At 38.1% G+C, this 5827-nt stretch overlaps 1 pseudogene; it reads right to left on the bottom strand.

Annotated features, from left to right (window-relative positions):
- Nucleotides 1–598: 598 nt before the first annotated feature.
- On the bottom strand, nucleotides 599–2751 carry LOC127542797 (engulfment and cell motility protein 2-like; annotated as a pseudogene).
- Nucleotides 2752–5827: the final 3076 nt, after the last annotated feature.

Raw genomic sequence — 5827 nt, 5'->3', positions numbered from 1 at the left:
TGTGACAGTTTCAGAATTTAGAGAAACATTAGACTTCCATGAGAACAGAAACAATATCTTGGCACCATGTAGGGAGATGGGCACAAAAGGAGTCCTCAACAACAGAGGAGGTCAAATTCAGAGCTGCACTCTATATATACAGCGTATGGTGCTGCCACCTTTGGGCTGTCCTTCCTCAAGTTCTCTGCCCCCTCCAATCCCCACCACAGAGGAACTCTGCTGCCTCCAAGTTCATACAAGGACCAGCCACCTTAGTGGAAACTGTGTGCATTGTTCCAGTCAGCTCAGGACTGCCCTGTTTGGAGAGCAGAAGAGACACTGTCTACTCCCTAATGGTCCAGTCTTTGCACAATGTTCCCTTTCCAGGCCCCAGAGTCTGATCCACAGTAGAAAGAAGGTACAGCACAGAAGCCCAATTTCCCTACTTTTAGCTGACAGAAATCAACAGGAAGCTTTTGGGGCTAAGACATGGGGTTGAGCAATAAGTGGCAATGGCCTGGTCACTACACTCAGCATGGATTCTATACAAGCAAAGGACAAGGCCTCAGAATCTAAGGCTCTCTCTCCTGGACCCAATCTTCTCCTTCTTGGTACAGACTCAGCCATAGTCATATCTGCTGGGCTTCTTGGGGATAGGCGGAGGGGCCTCAGGGAGCTGCATGTTCTCCAGGTCAAGCAGATCTCATCAAGATCATAGAGGATGGAGAAAGCCAATTCCAATATTTCCTTGTTCTGCTTGAGAGAACTTTTCTTTTTCATATGAGGCCAGACTTTCCCCATGACAATGGCTTTGATGTCTGCAATAGGAATTTTCTCTTGCAGGAATTTGAAGGTCACTTACCCCTGAGAGTTGTCATCCAGATCTCCATAGTGAAAAACCTTGTGGTTCAGGGTCAAGCAGTGGTATGAGAACTGTTTTTGCTGCTGCCAATTCCCAATTTTCCAGAAGCTACTCCCTTCACAAAGTCGATTCAACCACTACTGCTTAATACAGTCCAGGATTTTTGGCTGAATCTTCTCCCTTTATTCCACAGTCAGTGGGGACTGGAAGTCACCCTGACTCATCCTGTCAGACTGGCCCAATCTCAGAATTTCCAAGTAGCTCAGGCTTCTAAGTTTGCTCTTGAATTGATCTAAAGACCTGGATTTAAATGGCAAATTCCAGGTAATCTCCTCTCATACTATTTGCCTAACCTTGTTGAAATCTGTTGCCCTCATCTCTTTCCAAATCTTATTCAGCAGCTGAATTTGGAGTCCAAAAAGCTCCTCAAATGCTCAATTATGAGTGAAGAGATTCAAATGGTAGTCATTCCATCCTTCATTTGCCAGCTCTCTAACTTACAGGATCTCACATAGCATTTTGGTGAGTTCAATGGTACTTTAACCAAAGGGACATTCCTGCTTGTCCTCCCAACTGCTATTCTCCAAGACAATCTGGATATAGATATTCTGATGATTTTGGCCAAGTAGAGCATGTTATCCAGAGCCAGCTTCCCTGAAGGAGTCTGAGCAAAATCCATTGCTGCGTTAATGTGGTTAGTGAATCCCAGAATCTTGTAATCCTTGGTGTACATGGCTTTTCATTTCTCTGTCCCACTAACAGTGATGCTTGTAGGGTTAGTTTCTGTATCAAATGCAATTCTCCTTAATTCAACTATATATCTGTGCCTGATCATTAGGGTTCATCTTGGTCATCATCCTCCTTTCCAGAATGTTAAAGGTCAGGACTTGAAGTACATACAGCTGATGAGCCATCTCCATCTTGATTGAGTGGTTACTCCAAGTAACATGATTCAAGATAATGTTCCGAATATGTTTCTGTGCAAATGCGTTAGCCATATCCTGTCTTGTCCTTAGGTGTCTTCAGTAAAAGTGAATTAATCAGCACGATGGCACAAGTTTGGATCTCTTGATTAGAGACCTGGAGGTGGGAGATGAACTGGCCCACAGTGATCTCCTCAGCTATCTTCTGGTACAGGCTCTGACTGTTCAGGACCATGCTCTCCAGGATAGCTAGTAACCATTGCAGGAGAATGGCACATTCACGATAAGCTGGTTCTCATACCCAGAAATCTGCTTAATGAAGCAGATCAAAACCATGTCCCAGGAGACAAATCCATGGTTCATGAGTTCCAGGAAGGCAGTCAAGGTGAATGCCAGCATCTCACTGTAATGGGACAAAAGTTTGGTGCCACTCTCTACCAACCTTGTTAATACCATGATTCCCTCCATGTTGGTAAACTCAGTGTCAAAGGTCATATCAGCAGAAAGTTTGGCCAATTCCTTCATAGCATCCAGTCAAATCTCCATGTTAGAATACTGTGTCTTCTCCACAAGCTGGCATGTAGCCTGAGATAGTGAGATGGCCAGCTTCAAGATCCTCCCATTTTTTATGTCACTGTGAGTATGCTCAATGATGTATAGCTGGGGACCATCTACATAATGAAGAGTGTAGTATTCAGAGTTTGGTGGCCATCACCTGTTGGAATCTTTACAAATTGCTTACTCAGATGAGTTTTGGGCCAGAACCTGAAACAAGGTACTAAGTAGAACTAATTGATAAATGCTTGTGTTCACACCTTTACTCATTGGAGTTCACAAGTATGAGAAATTCACAAAGTTACACAGTTTGTAAAGATTCCAACATCACCAATCCCAAACTTTTTTGATAAGGAATGCCAGAGGCTGTTTCTGATCAATTTCCAGCAGCTGAGCATTAGCACTTGGCCATTCAATTGCCACTTTGACATATCAGATTGGGGGAAGCATTTTCATTAATGGGCTCACCTTTCTCCAATACAGGAAGCAAAAGGTGGCATCCCTGGTTATACACACACACACACACACACACACACACACACACAACCAGTTCAACTGCTGGGGCCCACAACTTGGCCCTGCTATCACACCCAGGTCTCTACTGCTCTTTCAATAATTTCTGATTAAAAGAGCAGAACTGAACAGAAAATTTGATCTTCAAATACAAGACTCAAGAAAAGCACAAAAAGGTAAACAGAAAAGGAAAAAATTTGTTTTTAAAGGTTAGAATGTTTACACCTAATAATACTTGTAATACTATAATACTTGTAACTCTTGTATCTTTGTCAGGGCACTTAGAAGGAATACACATTCACAGAGAGTGTGGGTATAAGTTGACTTTAATGTGATGATATAAAAAAGAAATTAAGGGATGGAAGAAGAATTCTTCTGGGAGAATAGAAAAGAGGAGGCAAAATGGGATAAATTACATCACATCTATTACAATATAGGGAAAGAAGGGAGGGGATAAGGGGATAAGCATTGTTTGAACCTCAATCTCATTAGCTTTGGCTCAAAGATAATTAGTTTGGTATAGAAATCTGTCTCCCCTTATAACAAAGTAGGAGAGGTAGTAGGGGGGAAAGAAAGGAAAAAATGAGTCTAATAATAAAAAGTAGGACAGAAGTAGAAGGGGAAATAGATAAGAAAGAGGGATTGATAAAGGGAAGGGCAAATTGAGGGAGGTGGGGATCAGAAATAAAACAGTGATGAGGAGAGAAAGGTTGATAGGAGAGAGAAAAGTATAACTTGGAAGAAATAGGATGACAGAAAATAGTTAATAATCTTTACTATGAATGTGAATGAGATGAACTCTCCCATAAAATGGAAGCAGATAACAGAGTGGACTAAAAACAGAATCCTACAATATGTTGTTTACAAGAAACACATTTGAAGCAGAGAGATACAGAGTAAAGGTAAAAGACTGGAGAATAATATATTATGCTTCAGGTAAGGTTTAAACAAAAAGCAGGAGTAAAGATCCCGATCTCAAATCAAACAAAAGCAAAATTTCATCTAATTAAAAGAGATAAGGAAGGAAACTACATCTTGGTAATGGTACCATAGATAATGAAGTGATATCAATATTAAACATATATGCCCCAAGTAATATAGCATCCCAATTCCTTTTTTTTTCACTTTACCTTAATTCTTTTTTTTTTAATTTTATAATAACTTTTTATTGACAGAACCCATGCCAGGGTAATTTTTTACAACATTATCCCTTGCACTCACTTTTGTTCTGATTTTTCCCCTCCCTCCCTCCACCCCCTCCCCTAGATAGCAAGCAGTCCTATATATGTTAAATATGTTGCAATATATCCTAGATACAATATATGTATGCAGAACCGAACAGTTCTCTTGTTGCACAGGGAGAATTGGATTCAGAAGGTAAAAATAACCCGGGAAGAAAAACAAAAATGCAAATAGTTTACATTCATTTCCCAGTGTTTTTTCTTTGGGTGTAGCTGCTTCTGTCCATCATTGATCAATTGAAACTGAGTTAGGTCTCTTTGTCAAAGAAATCCACTTCTATCAGAATACATCTTCATATAGTATTGTTGAAGTATATAATGATCTCCTGGTCCTACTCATTTCACTCGGCATCAGTTCATGTAAGTCTCTCCAAGCCTCTCTGTATTCATCCTGCTGGTCATTTCTTACAGAACAATAATATTCCATAACATTCATATACCACAATTTACCCAACCATTCTCCAATTGATGGGCATCCATTCAATTTCCAGTGTCTAGCCACTACAAACAGGGCTAACATCCCAATTCTTAGAGAAGTTAAGTGAGTTGCAAGAAGAAAATGACAGCAAAACTATATTAGTGGGGTATCTCGACATCCCTCTTTTAGAATTAGATAAATCTAGCTACAAAATAAACAAGAAAGCAGTTGAGGTGAATAGAATTTTAGAAAAATTAGGTATGATAGACCTCTAGAAAAAAACTGAATGGAGATAAAAAGAAACATATGCTTTTATCAGTGGTACATGGCATCTGAACAAAATTTGATCATATATTAGGGCATAAAAAACTCACAGTTACATGCAAAAAGTCAGAAATAATAAATGCATCTCTTTATATGATGCAATAAAAATTATGTGTAGTAAAGAGCCATGGATAAAAAGACCAAAAATTAATTGGAAACTAATGAACTCAATCTTAAAGAATGAGTCCATCAAACAACAAGTCATAGAAACAATCAATAATTTCATCCAAGAGAATGAAACTAATGAAATAACATATCAATACTTAAAGGATGCAGCCAAAGCAGTTCTTAAAGGAAATTTCATCTCTCAAGGTGCTTACTTGAATAAAATAGAGGAGATCAATGAATTGTGCATGCAACTTAAAAAAAACTAGAAAGAGAATAAATTAAAAATCTCAATTAAATACCAAATTAGAAATTCTAAAAATCAAAGAAGAGATTAATAATTTGATTAGAAAAAAAAGAAAACTAATTACCAGTATCATAAGTGAAAAAGGTAAAATTACCACCAATAAAAAGGAAATTAAGGCTATAATTAGGAATTATTTTGCCCAGCTGTGTGCTAATAAATCTGATAATCTAAGTGAAACGAATATTTACAAAAATAAAGATTGCCCAGATTAATAGAGGAGTAAATAAAATACTTAAATAATCCCACTTTAGAAAAAGAAATTGAACAAACCATCAATGAAATCCTTAAGAAAAAAATCTCCAGGACCATATGGATTTACAGTTAAATTATACCAAACATGTGAAGAACAATTAATTCCAATAGTACATAAACTATTTGGAAAAATAGGTGAAGAAGCAGTATTGCCAAATTTCTTCTGACACAGATATAGTGCTAATATCTAAAATAGGAAGGGCAAAAACAGAAAGAAAATTATATATTTCACTAATGAATATTGGTGCAAAAACTTAAATAAAATATTAACAAATAGGTTACAGCAACTTATCACCAGGATAATACACTTTGGCCAAGTGGGATCTATACCAGGAATGCAGGGCTGGT

The sequence above is a fragment of the Antechinus flavipes genome, chromosome X (genome assembly GCF_016432865.1).
Source record: "Antechinus flavipes isolate AdamAnt ecotype Samford, QLD, Australia chromosome X, AdamAnt_v2, whole genome shotgun sequence".
Classification (NCBI taxonomy): Eukaryota; Metazoa; Chordata; class Mammalia; order Dasyuromorphia; family Dasyuridae; genus Antechinus; species Antechinus flavipes.
This window is presented reverse-complemented; position numbering and strand designations above follow the sequence as displayed.